At 40.4% G+C, this 20,207-nt stretch overlaps 1 long non-coding RNA gene across 1 annotated transcript in view; it reads right to left on the bottom strand.

The window, feature by feature from the left end:
- Positions 1 to 19,550, bottom strand: part of LOC146312672 (uncharacterized) — a 28,976-nt gene extending 9,426 nt beyond the window's left edge. Inside the window, exons 1-2 of the long non-coding RNA XR_014772065.1 lie at positions 19,433 to 19,550; positions 13,964 to 14,029 (exon numbers count right to left, since the gene is read on the bottom strand). This is a non-coding gene — a long non-coding RNA (uncharacterized LOC146312672). The remainder of the gene's footprint in view (positions 1 to 13,963; positions 14,030 to 19,432) is intronic.
- Between the last annotated feature and the right edge of the window lie 657 nt (positions 19,551 to 20,207).

The following is a 20,207-nucleotide window of genomic DNA, read 5'->3' as shown; positions in this document are numbered from 1 at the left end:
TCATATTTCTGGCTCCTGATGAAAGTCAGTCCAGTATTCACTCTCCCTCTAACTCTGTTTTGGTCTCCATCAACTCCTGAGAGAAGTATCTGGCTGCAAAATGCTCCACATTTTCCTTTTTTGTTTTTGCACTAAAATAAATACAGTGACTTTATGCCATTTTTGTCTGTGCTGTCTAAAAGTTGACAAAATAGTTTAGCTGAGCTTAGTCCCTGGAGGTTTGTGTTATCAACCAGCAGCTCCTCTTAAAGACAGAAATATTAAGTGGAAAATAGAGAAGTAAATGTGTGTTTTAGAACACAGGGTGTGTCCAGACAACTGAAAAAAACTGTTGGCTAGAGACTGTCAGTAAGAAGGAACAGAACGTACATTACACAACAACTGTCACTTAGCTTAACTTAGCATAGACTTGGAGGCAGTTCTGCTTTTATGTGCCTGGGTGTTTGCCTCCACACCAATACAATGAAGGTGAATCATATTTATTTATGTGGAAAGCTGACTTTAAAAACGGATTTCTGAATGATAGAAAATGCATCTGTGGAATTTGTGGACCTTTAAATGGCAACTGCAATCATTTTGGGTTTTGTTTTGAAGTTTTTATATCATTCTGTAGCTTTCAAGTGGTGTTTATCATGGATACAAATCAGAACATACAAATTTTGGTCGCAATACATAGGTTTTTGGGTCACAATGCCATTTTTCCAAGGCATTCCATTTTTTTTCCCATGTGATTGTAAGTTTTTGACCGTTGCTGTTTAAACCCCGAAGGCTGAAGAAACAACATGTAAAATATGGCCACCAAATGCTGTGACCTACGTCACTGTTTTTTCTAACAGCTGAGTGGGCATTCCCAAAGAACGGCAGTGTAGTTACCCTTTAAGCTAAATGCTAACATTAGCATCAATTGGTTTTTAAGTGAATAAACTAGGCCACACAAAGTGTGGTTTCGTGAAAAGTTGATGGTTTAGGCTACATTATGCATAGCTATAATAAACACAGCAGAAGAGGTACTGTAGAGGTAGTGAGCTGGAAGCAAAGGCCATTGTTTGGCAACAGCCAGTCGATCTCAAAAAAGAAGAGGAGGAAGAAACAAAACTAGTCACCTTGGCCATCTACAAGACAGACAGCTGATTCTGCACAATTGCGTCCAATGTCAACATTCATGACAGCGGAAACAGCTTCGTCTTGTGGAAACAGTTGATTAGTCACGTTTGCTACATCAGAACTTGCTCGAAAAGGTATTTCCATCTCCCTTTAAGTACATAACTCTGTTTTTAAAAACTCTTTTTTTTACAAAACTTTTGAATTTGACAGTTTCTGTCAACCTAATGTGACACTTCAAAATGCACATATTGATGGAAACGTGTAGTGGTAATGCTAGTGCACTGGCGTTCAGCAGGTATAGCGTGCATTTTCACTTTCTGTAGCATGTTAGCATGCTAAAATTTGCTGTGCTCATTAGCACTGAACACAAAGTACAGCTTAGGCTGATGGGAATGTCGTTAATCTTTCAAGTATGTGTTCATAAAAAGCATTAAGTTATTTGAAATTTTGTCCTGATGACAGCACTGGATGAAAAATTGGGCTCAAAGAAGTTATTACAGTTCATCCTTATGGGGACATGAATAGACATCATTTCATTTCAGTAGTTGTTGAGACACTTTAGTCAAGACCAACTGATATTTCCATCCATAAAGACACTGAGGCAGCAATCTCATAGACCAGTATCTCAAAACTTAGGCAATTACCAAAACCAAGTGAATTTTTTTTTGTTGGTTTGGTGAACTGACCCTTTAATGCTCCTGTTAATGTAGTGCACATCCAGTGGGGGTAATGAAGGAAGGCCAGCTGGCATGATGCAGAGGAAATCATACGCTGAACATAATGACACTTAAACTGCACCGAACTTAAGACATACAGCAACCACATCACTGCACGGCAGTAAAAGTGTGTGGAAATGTCGTCACGCACAGTTAGACACTTTAAAGCCTGCGTCTGACTCAGGGCCCTTTCAGGTTTACAGCCGCATTACCCATGCTGCTTTCACACAAGTCTTGTGTGATTTCCGTAGACGAGCCACAGGGACTGATGACTGACTAACTGAAGTGATCCTCAAGATGAGTCAGTATTAACTAGTATGTACATCAGTAAATCGACAAATGCAACAAGCAATCCAACCCAGAACAACTGTATTTTATGGACTCAGTCCCAGTTAGTCAAATATACTCATACTGGGTCGGGAGCTGGCTCTAATTGGTTGTCTTCATGTAGGCACAGTAAATTCTTGCAAATACCAGGAGCACTAGGAGGAGTGAGAAGAACCTGATTTTTTCACATATTATCTATCTCATATATCACTGTCAGGATATAGTTATCGTTTAAGCAAACTTATTAATTATTAATCGCTCAGCACTGTATATGACAAGTTTGTGCAGAAGAGTTTGTTGAATCTGACTGTTGAATCCGATTTGGAACATTTAATAAGAAATTATTACACTGGAGCCGACAGACAAAGGACTCAGACATAGGACTCAAAACACAAGGTATTTTCATGGAAAAGAGCTCGGCGCACAAGTTGTCAGTCCATAAAGAAACTAAGGTATCAAGTAAACAGTAGGCTGAGGCAAAAGTACACAAAAATCACATCAAAGCCAATGAAAATGCAAGGAATAACAGCTAGGACATAACATTCAAGTAACTGGCAACAGACAAAGGGCAGCACAAGGACTATATACACAAGGGAGAAGGGGTAATGAGGGACAGGTGAAACCAATTAGGGCGGGGCAGGTCGTCACAAAAGAGGGAAACACACATGAGCAGGAAGTAAAGTATCTGAAACGAGAGACACGGGTGAGTATCAAAATTAAACAGGAAATACTGACAGAAAACTGGAAACAGGGAAATACATGACCTCAACTGCGACATCAGGGACAGAACTAAGAAATAAGAAAATTTACTCATGTTTGCAAGATAGCAGAAAGAAAGGTGTCTCTTTTTAAAAGTCTTAGTGCTCAATACTTTTGTAACTTCTAACTGAATCTCTGTGGTTTGAGGTTTAGTTTCTGACCCACATCCCTGTTTGTACTTTCAGGTAACTTATTTATTTTACTGTTTCACAATCACTTTCAGCTGGACTTATATTAAGTTACAGTCGATGAAAACCTAACATTAAGTGATTTTGCTGTTTCTGTCATTTTCTTCAAATAAGGGGGGGCTTTTACTGTCAGGAACTGACAGGAAATTAAGTGTTTATATGACATTTTACAGCTGCATAGGTCAAGTCAAAGTCAAGCCAAGCTGGCACATGTGTATGTAGCATAATATTGTGGTATTTATACTACAGTGTAATACTTTTGTGCTTTTACTTTGAAGGAATTGAATGAATTTGATTTTGAACGCAGGGGGTTTTACTTTCAACTGAGAATTTTTACATAGTTGTATTTACACGTAAAGGACCAGACCAAGGATTTAGTTGGATCTAATGGTGAGGTTGTAGATTGTAATCAAATCAACGCTGTCCCATTCTCTCTTTCCAAGTGTGATGGAGAACCACAGTGGCTGTGAAACTTGCAGAAAACATGAAAAGCCCTCTCTAGAACGAGTGTTTGGATTGTCCATTCTGGGCTGCTGGAGAAACTGGCAGTGCAACCAAGTGCCAGCTCCCGAAGCTGAACAATAATGTCAACTTCTAAATGCAAAAAACTGCAATTCCTCAAATGGCCACTTGAGGCTGTCTCCAAAAATGAATCGATCCCCCTAGAACAACATATTAAAATATCTTTTAAACTTTACAACAGAAATAAACATGTTTACAACCTTTTACAGTTAAAGTCTTTATAGCTAATTTCTCCAGAATAACAGGTGGGTACCTCTAGAAATATAGAGGCCCAAGTCTAAGGTAATGTAAACACAGTTCTTATCTTTAGGTGATTTACTACTGAAAACATACATAATACTAATATATTCCATCTTTATCATATTTCCTTTCTATTCCATTTCTGCCATATTCTGCCAATAGATCCCTCTAACTCTTAATTCTACACACTTGACCTTTAAAGCTGTAAAATAATGAACATTTTCTGCATTTTTTTGAAAATGTAGAGGCAGTATGAGGGGCGTGTTCAAGCTAAAACAGGTTGTTAAGCTGTTCCGAAAGACTTTAAACCATCTAAAGAGTCTTCCTTGAAAGCTGAGGTCTCACAGCGCCTTTGTTTGTGTCTTACTGTCTCGAGACGAAACCTAGTGAATGATGAAAAGCCTCCTGGGGAGCTGAGGGACTTACTGAAGGCTCAGCATCCACAGACTGCGATGTGCACCTGCACCTGATTGTTTTCTGCAAGATTTTGGGACTTAATTTCTCATGTGGTGCAGATCACGTTCCACCATGTGACCCATTTTCTGTGAGGATCAAATCCACTGTCAGTCAGTTTACTCAGTTTATTTACAAGGGTAATATGTGGAGGTTTTTTTATACTCGCATAGAACTAGCATCAATTCATTTTTTACATTACAACAAGCAGCATCAGATTTACTGGTGGCGATTGCCCCTCTTGGTGCCCCTGTGTTTGAAAAAACATTGCAAAAATGCCCTTAGGGATGCCCTACCAGTGGACAAAATGTAAAAAAAAAAAAAAAAGCCCTCTAGGGTGGCTTAGATTGCACAAAAAATGAAAAAGTACCCTCTAGGATGCCCTTTCAGTGGACAAAATGTAAAAAAAGTGCCCCCTAGCATGTCTTTCCAGTGGGTAAAATGTGAACAATGGACTCTTGGTGCCATTCCAGTGGACAAAACATGAAAAGGTGCCCTCTAGGGTGTCCTTCCAGCAGACAAAACGTGAAAAGTTGCCCTCTAGGGTGTCCCACCAGTGGACAAAATGTAAAAAAAGCCCTCTAGGGTACCCTTCAATTGGAAAAAAAAGTGAAAAAGTAGTCCTTAGGCTGCCCTTCCATTGAACAAAACATGAAAAAGTGCCCTCTAGGGTGCCATCCAATGCCACTTAGGATGCACTTGCAGTGGACAAAATGTAATGTGTCCTCTAGGGTGTCCTTCCAGTGGGTAAAACCTGAAAAAGTGCCCTCTAAAGTGACTTACTAGCAGACAAAACGTGTTAAAGTGCCACCTACGATGCCCTTTCAGTGGACAAAATGTGAAAAAGTGCTGCCTAGGGTGACCTACCAGTGGACAAAATGTGAAAAATGCCCTCTTGGGTGATCTTAGATTGGGCAAAAAGTGAAAAAGTACCCTCTAGGATGTCCTTCTAGTGGACAAAACATTAAAAAGTGCCCACTAGGGTACCCAGGATGCCTCTCCAGTGGACAAAATATATCTCTAGGGCACCCTTCCAATGGAGAAAATGCAATAGAGTGCCATATAGGCGGCAATATATGCTATCAAATTAGTTGGCCTCTATGTGCCTCTAAATAATTAAGGAGTTAAGTTCCCTGTTTTTTTATTGCAGAAGTGTAGTTGTTTTTATACTTAAAGTCACATAATACAATTTTTATAATAATAATCCAGGAATTTTAATTATTTCAACATGAATGCATCAAGCTTCAGTGCACTGGTGTATACAGTTGGTACCCCTTTTACTCTTTCTGCCCCACAGAGTCCACCACTGATCAGACTGATGCTATCGCTTAAACCATAATTGATTGGTTTTGTAGTTTGGTGGTTGCTTTTCATAAAGGTAATTACCCCGAGGTCATGGTTTACCCCTCTTTGATTTAATGCTACATCACTGCTGGGTGCCATAATCTAAACTAAACCTTTAACATACCCCCCCACCCCCACCCTCTAAGGCCCTCTCCTCTCTCTCCCTCTGTCTCCATTTGTGTCGGTGATCAGATGTAATTGGTTTTGATCCACGGTGAGTCGATGGCTTGAATCTGCTGTGCAGGGAGCAGTCAGATTGTTGGAATGCTGACCGAGAGTAAGTTGCAATTAGGTCCAGAGCACTGCTGTGTAGTCGTGCAACGAATACATAACACACACACTATTCACTATATATACAGTATCTTCCCACCACTCGACAAATTGCGTTTCGCTGCCCAGGGACACGGTAACTCACTGCTCTCCTCCTCCTCACTCTGCTTCCTTTACTGCGTGCCGTTTGCTGTTCTAATCTGGTTCAGCAGGCTTTTATTATGGTCATAAAAAAATATCAGTCTAGTGTGGGGCTACTGTACGGGGCAACATTAAGAAGCACACACACACACACACACACACACACACACACACACACACACACGCACGTGCACTTGCTTCTGTCATTATCCAAGTGAAGAATTTCCATACATATGTTTTCTAAGTAGTATTAGCTGTAAGCCTGCTGCTCTCTGGGTAGAAATAAACTCAATCACAGTCACATGCAATCCTGCTGCACACATGAAACTGTGCAGTCGGCATCTAATATGAATTCACAGGTCCACTGCACACGTGCAACAAGAATACAAGTAGAAGACAGCAGTGATAAAGATTTACACTGAAGCTTTACAAATATAACATTCAATTAGATCAAGGAGAATAAAGCCTGATCAAAAACAGCAACATTTACTTACAAGCTATACTCTGTAACGCTATAGGACATTCTTTTCTCATTTGGCTAACACTAAAGAAGCAAGCAAGAAAAATATTAATAAGATCTTACCTCTTGATTTGATTTTTAGTTCATTTGAACATTAAAAATATATACATGTAGAAAAAAACAGAAGCAAACAATAAATAATAACAGACTTTCAATGAGAAACATCAATTAATATTTGATGTTTGAAATGGAGTGGGAAGAAGCAGCATGCTTGTCCAGCTCTACCCCTAATCTCTACTGATCTGTCAATAATCAATCTGTTTCATAAATCCACTTTATTCCCCAGCAATCATCTCCACTACTCTCTCCATACCTAATCAACATTATTCCATAATCCATCCATCCTCCATCTACCACGCCAAACTCAGTTAAAGGAGCGATATGTAGCCACTATGTATGCAAAAATTAGCGCAAGAGTCCGAATAGTGAGTTGGAGCCACAGACTGTAAATTAAATAGGTTTTAATCCAGTTTAATGTACAATCTATGGGTGACATGAGTTGTTTTCCTCTACCCCTTCCTCCCCAGATGTGGCAGGAACAGGCAGGCTGCAGGAACACTGCAGGAACACTGCAGGAGAGCAGGATGCACGCAACATTGTAAGTTGACAATCACATGCAAGGACGAGTCCTCCACTGTAAACTGATCAGCTGTATGAACTGTCAGTTGTCTGTCAATGTAAAATTAAGCCTGTTATCCTGAAAACAAAAGCCCACTGCTCTGAAATAACTCTGGAAGATGAGTTAAGTGGCTGCCTGTCTCACTCCACTCCAACTTAACATTTTGTTCAGCTTAATAGTTACAAACATTTATGTCTTCTGCAAGATTATAAATGAGTTCTCACAGCTCATGAACAGACACTTACTCATTCAGGGAAATTCTGCATTAATTTGAACTCTGATTGATTTGAAACAGACAAACAAAATAGTTATTTGAGTCCGGAATGGATATTTTCAAAGGGGACACCGCAGCTGCAGCGATGACATCAAGTGAGGGGAGTATTTCAACTTGACATGTTTCCTTGATCTCTGATGACACATTTATTGCATTAAATATATTACAGATATCTCCTTTAAGCAGACATTGGGGCCCTCACACAACATCCATTGTTCTCTACATTAATACATTTCATTTTAAAATGCATAACTTTTGCTATATTTACGTCTTGTGTCCAGTCTACGCTGGCGTTTTAGAACCCCTAAAATAGAGACTTTTGAAAACGCTGCTGTCCCCATTTTATGGTAGTCTGAAATGCGTGATTGCGTTTTAGTCTGGACGGGCGGATGCATGATGTTTCCCTTGTGATTGGTTCTCATCACCCTTTTTTTCGGGGTAAAACAGATTACATCAGCCGTGACTACCAGCGGCTAATTCAACACAGATAACGAATTACGTGCGATGCTGACCTTGTTGCATTGTATAATGCTACAACTGCCAGGAGGCAAACTATTATTCGAGCGTTCCCCGCATGAAGCACAGGATTTGCATGTGGCCAGGAGATATTAATGAACCAGTGCCTGGTTGGATATTTTTATCAATCAAGTCAATCAGTGTGCTCAACTTGTTGGCCTAAACTACCATACATGCCTTGTGTGTCAGTCCTTCATCTACAATCCTTACGTTCACCAAAATGCTGCCCCAGTGTGAACAAACTGTAGCTTTCCCAACACTCGATCTCAATAGAAATGACACTTCTGTGTTTTATTAATCTGTTTCCGTGCTGTTCATATATCCACTCTTCATGTGATCAGTATCTGCTTTCACAAGCCCATCCAAGTCGAACTGGTTTTCACTTGACAACAAAAATATGTGTGTACGCAAGTGCTCCTCTTTCTCGTTCGCCTCTCTCAGTCATCACACCCCCGCACATAACAGAATCCACAAACACACAGGTTCGCATTCAGGAGCTCGGAGAAGAGAGGAGAAATAATCCCGGGTCCCCGTGGGAGCAGATGTCACCGGCACAAACAAGCGACAGATTGCCTCAGCCCACGGCCAGGCTGAAGGTGCTCTGCACAGCGGAGGGAGGTCATTACTGCTGGCCCTTCTGCACAGGAGGAAACGGAGAGGGGGGTTGAAGCGAAGAGGCTGGAGGGCTCAACACAGCACTCACACGCTCTCCTCGGCCGGCCTTTTTCCTCCGCTAAAATGCAGCAGGTCACATTTGAACTGAAACCACTTACTGGGTTTTGTCGTAACCTGCAGCAGATCAACTGTGTGCCATTTAGCTGCTGAGGCATGAAATAACACGGACAGAGAGCTCGGGGGGTGCAAATTTGGGGAAAGATGACCAGCTTGATACACGCAGTTAAATGCCTCAGAAAGTTCTTGAACAGAGACTGAATCAGATCCTGTACAGGTCACAGTGTGTGGACCCAAATCATCTTATTCATTTCAGCATGGCAGTAAGTTGATTTCAGCAGCACTTGTTGATTATTCAGCCACTTGGGGGCAGCACAACAAGTTGTAAAAATAATACTGACATAATTATATCGAACATGCTATCAAACAGTTGCCTATTTGCACTTTCAGTAAAGCTACGGAGCATCATTAGCATTCATTTGGACTCATGTTTGTGTGCACCTGATATTGCAATTATATTTGTCAGTGCAAGATTGCAGGAGTCCCCTGGATAATCTCCCATTACCACAGGTTAGGTAACTGCATTTTAGTCTGGACAGGTGGAGACACCCACATTCGCTTTGTGATTGGGTCTTATCAGTCAGGACATGTTCCCTGACAGATTGATTAACAGATTTACAACATTTTCCTTTTGATTGAGAGTATTACTACTTTCCATAGCCTGACTTGACCAGACACAGCTACATTGCGTTACACTGCACCACACCCACCAGAGCTGATTGCAGCTATTCTGCACAATCCTTGTGATTCCATCGCCAGTGCTGCAGCGCGTCCCAGAAGCGGAGAATACGTATAAGTCTTCTTTTGACCGATGCCATGTCAATCTACACAGAGCAGATCGAGCGGGCAGGAAGTCAGACAGAGTAACTTCATATAGACCCCGGTCAATTTACAAAATAAAAGACCCTGTGCAGACCCGCAATCATAACAAAACAGACAAAAAAGTAGCCTACTTTTCCATGATAGTGAAGCAAAAATCAAGGAAAGAGGACCAAGTCAACAAAATCAGAGCAAATCAACATAACCAGGTGGGGAAAACACTCCCCTTCTGAAATGTTGTTGGTGGGACATGCAGCCATGTGAAGGTTGGATCAGAACCGTAGCGCACAATGTGCTGTGGCCAGTGGAATCAGCGGGTTATGCTGTGCTTTACTGTTTACATTCTACATGTTAGAACATAGTTGCTGAAGATGTGAAAAGACAAAAGACTGAGAACTATGTAGTGCAGAGTGCAGTTGCATGGCTGCAATGTGTCAGCTGGAGCTGATCGCAGCCATTTCACGCAGTGCTTGTGATTCCACCTGCAGTGCCTCAGTGCATCTCAGAAGCGTCTCTCTGCTCCGCTTCAAATATGCGCAGAGTCTCTTTTTAACGGATGCCGCATCAGTTAGCACAGAGCAGATCGAATGGGCAGGAAGTCATACACAGCAAAGGCAGGGAGAAGCTGGTTAATTTTCAAAATAAAAGACCCTGTGCAGATTCACAATCATACAGACTGACAGAAAAGAAAGTATTTAATCACGTAGCCTGCTTATCCATGGCAGAAGCACAAAGAACAAGGAAAGAAGACCTAATCAACAAAATCTGATCAAGTAAACATCATCAGGCAGGCAAAATGCTCCACTGCTGAAATGCTTCTGAAACGCTGCTGCTGGTTCACGAGTTCTGTGTTGAAGGTTTTTGGGCTAACCTGAAACATGTCTCGGTGATGTGGTGGAGTCATAAGTCCCTTAACGCTATTTGAGCCCTACAAACCAACTCACAAACATACTTTTAGCGACTTTGTCACTCCAAATCAGACTGACAGTCACTGTTCACTCCAGTTCCAACAACCTGACACTGAAGAAAAAAAATACCATCCTGTTGCAGACCGACAGGATGGGTCACTGTCCTCTGGCTCTGGTGGCTCAAACATATCTGGTTTAATAAAGCTGCTAGGCAGATTGTCTGTGTCTCAGGTTGTAGTGGTAATGGACACTTGAGACAGAGGAGAGGACATACCCAATTTTGAGATTTTCTTTTATGATTTTGAGACCTAATTTTAGGCTGGGTAATAACATGTGTCTGTGGTGTAACAAACTCAGAACATGTATTTATTGTTGCGTTACGCAGACTTTAGGGTGTTCAATGTTCAATTGTTGCTCTACTTGTTGAAGCAATGTTGACAACTTTTCACATGAGCCCGAGCGGATTAATATCCAGTCCAACTGATTTGGACATTTGTGTTCTCACATACAGCTCCTCTAGGTAATGTCAAGACAAGTTCGGGGTTGCAGTGCAAGCGTGAAAGGGACTTCAGAAAAAGGCAGGTCAGTAGGGGCCCACAGCTCATTCTTGCCCACAGCCATGAAGTGGGTTAATCCAGCTGACTGACTGAATGATGAAGACTGTGAAATGCAGTAGGAAGTGGACTTTTGCTAGCAGCATGGCTCCAGGGTTGGATTGTGATTAAATATGGTTCAGATATTAATAGTCTCCAGAGTATGTGACCTGATGACTTTGGTAATCCCCTGATTTGTCATTTTCAGTCAACAACAACTGGATGGATTGCCATGAAATTTGCTAGGTAGCATTCAGATCAAAGCAACACTGTGCCTAAGCACAGCCTCACAGCTTGACTCTTTTTCCCACATACTGTTAGCAAGGACAAGCATGAACTTCCATGTTACTCCTTTGTACTGATGATTCAAGTGAGACAGTTTCATCCATTCATCCATTGTAGATCATTCCCACCTTTACTTCCACAACTTGTAAGCTACCTATTCTTGAGAGCTGGGACAAATTGTGTCCAAAAAAAACAAAAAGTATTACCATTTATTTATTATCTATTATTATTACTTATTACCAACACTGTAATTACAGTTTTTGGTGAAAATATATTCTAAACCTCTAACTAGGCAGAAAACACCCTTGCCCCAGACAGGAATTGACAACTTCAAACAATTCTGTCTTATGTGTTTCAACCATAACATGTTAACTCAAGCCCTTCTAAATCAAAGCTAAATAGGAATGATGGTTTAAAATCATATATTTTCATCTGCATTAAGATAACTTTACAAAAAAAAAGGGCTACTACAACAATGCTCTGAAATGACAAAATATTTTGTCAACTCTATGAAATGTCAACTCCATCAGATTTTCCATCTGACAGAGTTAGCCAAGAGTCTGATCTGTTAAAATATATCTTCCCGGCATCATTGAAGAGTAAAAATCAAAACCCTCACAAAATACAGTTTTGTCCCAGTTCTCAAGAATGTGTGAAGCTCAAAACAACTCCAGCTTGATACTGTGTGATCTGGAGCCAGTCAGCCACCAAAATATCTTAGTTCCAAGAACAAAAGTATTTTTAACATAATACATTCATTCATAGGAGAATTACTCTGATTATACAGTGATATGGTTTATTATCCAAAAAAAGCCTTAGCTGACATGGATGAACAGATGAAGTACACTCTCCTGCTGTTTGATATCATCTAAATGGATTTGCATATGAGAAAAGAATAATTTTACTTGTTTTAAAAACTGCAGGTGTAACACTGGTTCATGAATCCAGTATCGCAAAGCAGACTCAGGAGGCAGAACAGCTGTGGTAAAAACAGGGGAAAACTAGGTCAAAAGGCAGCTACAGTCGACAACAGGGGGGAGTCAGATCAGGCGAACAAATCCAGCGGTCTAAAGCAGGCAAAAGGCAGGGATGTGTTTTTTTAGAAGACGCAGAGGCAGAAGAGAATAAAGGCTGGAAAATTAAGGCAACAAATAAAAGACAATCTGGAGGGCAGTGACTAATAACTGCCCTTTATAGTCTGTGGTTGGCTGCAAAAGAGAAGCAGCTGGGTGGACAGAAGACTCAATCAGGTGATACTGAGGCAGCAAGTGACGGCTGTTGGGGCAAGAGACAGAATATACACAAACAAAAATTTATCAAATGAAAGATGCATGAGGGCCTTAAAGAGAACATTCTTTTCATGTGGATATCTGGTCACTGTTGATGGTAAATTAGTCAACTGAAGCAATAAATTCCTCAGTGCCTCGATACTGACCAAGAAAGCTGAGCTTTCCTGCTTGCGGAACTGTGCCGGCAGTGCCTACAAGTACCAGGAGTACCGTGTGCAAGGTTCTGACGCCCACACTTATGTTACCATGTATCACCACCATAGCCTGTAGCTATAGCTTTGTGGGCCAAAGTATAGTGTTGGGTTGCAACATTACACAGCTGGGCAGCTGTATCATTCATATGTGCTTAGGCGGATTGTTACAAGGTGACAGAAATACTCTTATAACACGGCCCCTGGCTACCCAGAGACAGAGACCAGAAACTGAAGCTAAAATAGCCTGTAATTCTTACTTAACACTATGACATCACTATGACATCACTGTGTAGGAAGAAGAACAGTTTTTTTTTTTAATTATTTATTTCTATTTCTTCTAAATATTTCTATCCATTGTTTTTTTTTTTTTTATGGTTCTAGCTTGTTGTGGAAGTGTCTTATAACTGGCCACAGTAAATAAGAATAAGAACCTGGTGAATGACAGCTGAATTTCCCTTTTTGTGATATTTGGTGAGTAAAAAGAAATTGTTTAAAATTAAACATTCAAACAAAAAAGTTGTGCAGTAGGTCTTGACAGTCAGGGTCAATGGAAAGACACAGTTATGTATCATTGACATAAAAATGAAACCTACGTCTTTGAAATGGCATGGCCATGTCTTACAAGGCTCTGATTGATTGATTGGTTCTCCAATCAGGGAAACAGCCATCAACACAACAACACCAGACTCCTTTTAATCACTGAACAAGTCTTGATTCTGCAGAGGAGGACACACACTCACTGCACAAGAAACAATAAATATTACTTGTTTTGAGGGGAATTACTTCACAATGAAATGTGAAATGCAAAAATACTAAGAAGTAATTTGTATTGTGGCTGTTTTGTTTGGACAAACATATTCTAATTCTAGCTGTATAAGTCATATACGTGTCAAAAAAAATGTGTGTTCAGACACAACGCAAGCTAAATGTAGATGCATACAAAATATAGTTAAACAGACACACATAGTTGTGCTTGCTAGGTAGCTATAGGTAGTTGTACAGTCTGTTTTGGCTGAATAAACACAATCCTGTGGTCAAATTAGCACAAATAATGCAAGGCAGTAGTACACATAGAGTCTAAGTTGTTTGAACCGACACAAGAACAACCCCGCCTCCCCTCACAGTCCCTATAGGTCAGTTACGAACGTACCTTCAGTTACTCTCTCAGTCCAAATCAGTCCAGCAGTTCACTTCAGCTCACTTCAGTTCCAAAAACCTGACAGAGAAGAAAGAAAAACATACCATCCTGTCACTGTCTTTTGGCTCTGGTGGCTCAGACATGTCTGGACATTCCCAATGTGTTTCAGAGCAAAGAAAACTGCTCATTTTTTCATGATTTTAATCTAATTTTAAATACTTAGCGGGTATTTTTTGATGCTAACCCAGTGACAAGTAATTGCATTTTCTTTTTATCGTTCATCAGTTCATCAGTGGTGAATAATAATAACATAATAACATAATAACATTAGATTGAAGATAACTGTAAGGAGTTCTCCAAGTCTGTTAAATAACTGAGATTTCTTTCTGTCCTCAGAGGCAGTATATACATGAATTATACTGTATTTTTCACCACGATAAAAACAATCCAACTTTAAAAGCTACCTGGAATAATGAATAATTATAATATCATCTTGATATTTAATTTTGTTTTTCTCCTGCCGTCACCATTACCACTTTTTGTTTGAATGACAGAGGGAGAGCTTGCTTGTTCTTGTTACAGAGAGCGCCTGGACGATGTATTTCCACTTTTACATCAGTCCCATTTGAGAGGAGCTACTGTGATTGGTCTCTTTCTGTGAGGAACACAGCATGTGACCAATTGCATTTTAGAAAAGAAAAAAAAACAGCAACAGCTGACTTCAAAGCTCAGTCGAAAAGTAACAACAACCTTCCTAGAAATATAGTGGAGTCAAAACTACAATATTTGTCTTTGAAATGTAGTGGAGTGAAAGTAATAAGTTTCCAAAAAAACAAATACTCAAGTAAAGATACTCAAAAAATTTACTTAAGTACAGTACTGAAGTGAATGGACTTACCTACTGTCCACCACTGCAATTCATACACTTGTCTCTGCATCAGAGCAGGCTGAACCACAGTCTGCTAACCTCACCACTGTTTAGAAAGGGAGTGCAACTTTCTGTGGGCTTTTAATATCAGTAAGCAAAGTGCACACCACATGAAGCAATGGGTTTTTAAAGTAATGTGTACCAAGTATGACTAAGCAAGCAGTGGAAATCTGCTCTACCAGGGCAGAAAAACAACCTGCAGGCAGGAAGAAATACTTTTTCAAACTTTTGGGATTGGAATGGGTTTGACAAGATAACTTTGTGTTGTCGCTGCAGCCCAGTGCAACCCAGCAGGACACGGTCCACTGCCCCTAAACCTTCCCAACATCAAACCTTATGGAATAAGAGGCTCAGAACATCGAAAAAACTGCCCCATATTAATGTAAGTTAAATAACATTGAAGGATATGGAAATTTCCTTCTCTTCAAAGAGATGTTGTATCACAGTAAGTTTGGATGTTGAGAGAGAAGGGATTAATGGCGGTGCATGGTGCTCAGCCGTATTCAAGCTTGGTTTGTGGTTTGACCCAACAGAAGAAAACAGACATCTCAATTCAGATGTGTGTCTGCATATGTCTATACTCTGCATCTAATTTTAGTGCCATGTGTAACATTTTCACATCAACCATTTCCTGTGTACATTTGAGAGATTACTGGAAAAGAAAAAGACTTGAGAAGGTGAGTAGCCTTTATTAGCTTCCCTACTTCACCTGATGAATGTCACAGATTTGAATCTGTTTGTGGAGATCAAGGTATAACATATGATCATGCTAGTTTAAGAAAAACAGATTCATGTTGTTTGTTGTGTGTGTGGTGCATTAATGTAGTGGTTTTGAGTTCTGATATAAAAAAGTGTTCATGGTTTAGTGTAGAGGGCCGATACTAACAAACAAACAGAAAACACTGATGTGATGAGAAGATCAAGGGAATTTTATAGTTGGCAAGTCTTGGTTTTAACTTGCCAAGTCTTGATTAGTTGGCAAGTTTTCCTAGCTGTTACCAGAATTGCTTTGCCTGAGGTACATTTTCCAAATCTGCACAATAAAAGTCACAAGTGCAAAATTAACATGACCCATCATCAGAAGAGACTGTCCTCCCAAAAAACAGCATATTCTCCAAAATGCCCCATAAATGACATCGGTTGGTTCAGAAAATTCTTGTTCCAGAGAGCATGGATATGCAGCACATTTTTGATGTTTCATTTGAAGGACTCATTGGTCAGGCCACAATTGACCGTTTCTAAATCCTGCTGCTTTCTCTGTGCTCCAGTAGCAGTAGAGCAAGCTCGGTACCTGGTGGAATCTTCTCCTTTCCTGCTCCCTGGATTGGAAGTATGCTACGTGCCTGGCTTGTCTATGTTAAAACCAAATTTTGAAGAAGGTTAATAGATGTTGCCAGGGGACCTGAAAGGCACCATATATACATATATCTTATGTTAGCTAATGTTAGTAAAATATTAGTTAACTAGCTAACTAAAGGTTGATATAGATTAGCTAGCTACTTAGAATGTTTTGCAAACATTAACTTACTTACAATATATATGTTGATTTTACAGGCCCACACCAAACATCTTTAAACCAGCTTCAAAATTAGTTTTTCTTTTCAACGTAGATAAGATTAGAACATAGTATATGTTACTACAGGAAAGAGAAAAGATGAAAGCTGAATGAGGTTCCACTGGGTTCCAAGTTTGTTGACTTGTTGTTGGAGCACAGACCAAAAAGGGGCCTGACTCAGGAAGGGTCAGTTACAGGAATAATAGAGATGAGATACAGTAGTGTATCATCAGCATAAGAGTGAAATCTAAAACTATGTCTAAGAATGGCAGGAGAAACATGCAAAGATATGTGTACCAAGGGTGGAGCCTGGAGGCACCCCACGCTTCACGTATCTCTTGACGTCAATCTTGTCAGGATCGATGGAAAGATACAGTAGTGTATCATCGGCATAAGAGTGAAATCTAAAACTGTGTCTAAGAATGGCATACCTAGGAGAAACATGCAAAGGCATGTGGGCCAAGGGTGGAGCCTGGAGGCACCCCATGCTTCACGTATCTCTTGACGTCAATCTTGTCAGGATTGATGGAAAGATACAGTTGTGTATCATCGGCATAAAAATGAAACCTAACACTATGTCTATGAGTGACATGAACAAGTAAATAAAATGAATGTTGGCCAAGGATGAAACCCTGGGGCACTCCACACTTGATTATTTATCCCCAGATGACCTGACTCCCCCAGTAGCAATAGCACCAGCATTAAAAGTCTAATAAAAATATATTGGGAATAGGAATGAGATGCCCAAAGGCAGAGAGAAATCAATTCTAACATGTTTACCACCCACATATTATGCAAAAACAACTGTGGAACCTACAGTTTTATGGCAGATTTGGTCTGGAATTTGGAAACACTATTCATCTTGATGATTTCATCCTTTTATACTAACCAAACTAATACATTATTGTTACACTAATAGATTCATGTTTAAAGATGGGACTTGTAACACCTTTAATGACTGAGAAAACAGATGATAAACAGTAATAGCCTTTCTCTCTCTGTTAGACAAACTCACAAAGGCACATACACACACTGAGGACAGTGAGTACAGTAGCCCAAGGCCCAGATGGTGCTCCTTCTCCACCAATGACAATGTTACATAAGCAGATTGAGCCCAGGAGCAGGGGCCTGCATGCCTGCTTTACCGAGCCACAGTGGTGTATGGGATGCGTTCTGTGGAAAGAGGAAAAAGAGTGAAGGAGGTTGGGAGGTGGGGGGGTGTGTATCTGGTGCTCGAGCCTGGAGAGACAGACGCGTACAGCTTTAAATAGCTCTAATCCCACCCCCATCCTTGCACATGCATTCGGCCACTTTCCTGCCACTGGGTCTCTGACAGAGCACGGCGAGGTATCAGGCATACGCAGCCCTTCTCTGCTCGGCTCTGGAGGGTGTGTGGGTGGGGAGCTGTATCTGGATGAACGTCTGTGTGCGGACGTGCACAGCTGTGTGTGTGCACAGCGGGTAGAAGGTGTAAGTGTGATGTGAATGTTGAGGCGATCTGAGCGGAGAGGCTGGGTTTTAAAAGTGAAGGACAAATCACAGGGTTTGGTCAGAACAAGGACATGTTAATGACCTTGGGCTGCGATAAATCCAAGAAATAAGGTAATTCTGGCACAGATCGTGTCCCTGGCTCTTCACAAATGCTGTTTATGCAAAAGCCCCCATTCCTAGATAAAAAGACAAGGTTATAGAGGAGCAGTCTGCTTGCATGCAAGTGACCTAATGCATATCCTATTCTTGTGCTTCATACTACTATTCCCTACACCCAGACATGGAGAGTTATAGATTAATGGGATAATGCAATGATGATACAAAAACAGGTAACTGTATTCCATTACGGTTGCATATAAACAAAAGACATAAACAGATTATACATACATATAGTAAAAATTGAGCGTATAAACAGGGTTAAAATTTTAAAATAAAGAACGATATATTACCATGTGTGGTGCACACACATTAAAATACTTTACAAGTCTCTGGTCTCAATGAAAACAGTTAGTCAGCCAGTTCATTATCCGTGACAAAATGCTTTACTGAGTGGGAATTTCAACATTATTTTTTCTTTAAATCAGAAAAGAGGAACAACACAGTTCAGTAACAGTTCTGCTTTCAGCTGTAAAAAAGTTGTCATCATCTAAGAACTCAACTTCAGCCCAACCACTGATGTTAGCTACACAGACCAACCGCTAATGTTAACATTAGCAATCACTAACGTTATCTACACAGACCACCCTCTGATGTTAGCTGCACAGACCATCTGCTAATTTTATCTACACAGACAACTGCTTAGGTTACCTACACCGACCAAGCGCGAATAGTAGCTACACAGACAAAAAACTATTGTTAACCATATAGCCCAACTGCTGATGTTAGCTACATAGACCAACTGCTAACATTGGATACACAGATCAACTGCTAATGTTAGCTACAAAGGCCAACTACTAATGTTAACTACACAGAAAAACTGCCAATGTTAGCTAAACTAACTAACTGCTACTGTTAGCTACACAGAATCCAGTTAGCTAGCTAATGTGTCAATAATACTACTAATACTACTGAGACATATTGGTAATGTGATGGTGTGTGGGTAAAAACGCAAGCTTATGATGGTTTACTTGAAGTTTGAGTGTTAGATGGAAAAAGTACTTTAAATGTGCAAAATTATTGTTGTTAATCTAAATGTGCCTTTTCATATAACAAACATAACTGGACAAACAACTAAAAAAGGGAACAACAAACAAAAAACATTATATTAGGCTAAACAAATTCACCATAAATGATATCAAGCTAAAATAAAGTAGTTACATTACTTTAATATTGTGATACTTGGATTAGGACTACATTTTTTAACAGGCAATTAGTAATTTGGTGTACATTTTTAAATGGGGAGGCTTAGACCACCACTTACACAATACACTGACATGGGACCAGTGGTTAAATGCTATAGAAATCCACATTTGCTCATCCAGGCCTGTGTTTCCCCGCCTGCCCTCACCTGTCCATCACAACAACACCACGTCTGTTCTCGTTCTCCTCCCTCCAGCTCTACTTCTTTCATTCACCGCCTCCCTCAGAGGCAGCCATCTCCTCCTCTCATTGTCCCGCTGTCTTTTGTTGCCCTCCTCAACAAAAGAGAACACTTGAGGCTGTGATGTGTGTTTGTGTGTGTGTGTGCTTGCGTATGACAATGATGCTTCATTTCCTCCAGACTGGCTGCTTGGGTATAATAGCTGGTGTGTTAATGTGTGTGTGTGTGTGTACGCAGGGTTAGCGCACTGCCTCTTTAAGTCAGGAGTGTGACAGCTTGCAGCTATGCTCGATCCTTGCCCCCTGACATTACTGCAACACACTGCTGTTTGCTGCCACACACATACACTGGGAGAGTATTATTTTCTGCACAATGACACATTGTAGCACATAAAACAGGCCCAACAACAGTGATTTTTCTGGTTGTTGCAGCCAAAAAAATTAATTTGTAGCAGCTTTCTTGTAAAATTTGTGGCACAGTTTACAAGCTGATCATTTTTTAATGTGTTATGGTTAATGAAAGGAAAATTAGCGATTGTTTAAAGATATTACAAATAAGAGTTGGCTACCAGAGTAACCGTGGTTCTCTGAAAACCATGTGAGTGAGGTATGTAACTCCTGACACTCAGTGTTCTTAGCCTTGCCGCTATGGGCGTTCCCTCTAGCTGAGCAAGAAGTAAGCTAACTGGCAAATTAAATATCAGAAAGCCAGCTGTGAAACAAACTGTAGATGAAGTCATGAA

Source organism: Lutjanus erythropterus, chromosome 16 (genome assembly GCF_056507025.1).
Source record: "Lutjanus erythropterus isolate fLutEry1 chromosome 16, fLutEry1.hap2, whole genome shotgun sequence".
Taxonomy (NCBI): Eukaryota; Metazoa; Chordata; class Actinopteri; order Lutjaniformes; family Lutjanidae; genus Lutjanus; species Lutjanus erythropterus.
The sequence above is the reverse complement of the archived record's forward strand: the minus strand, read 5'-3'. Positions and strand labels throughout refer to the sequence as shown.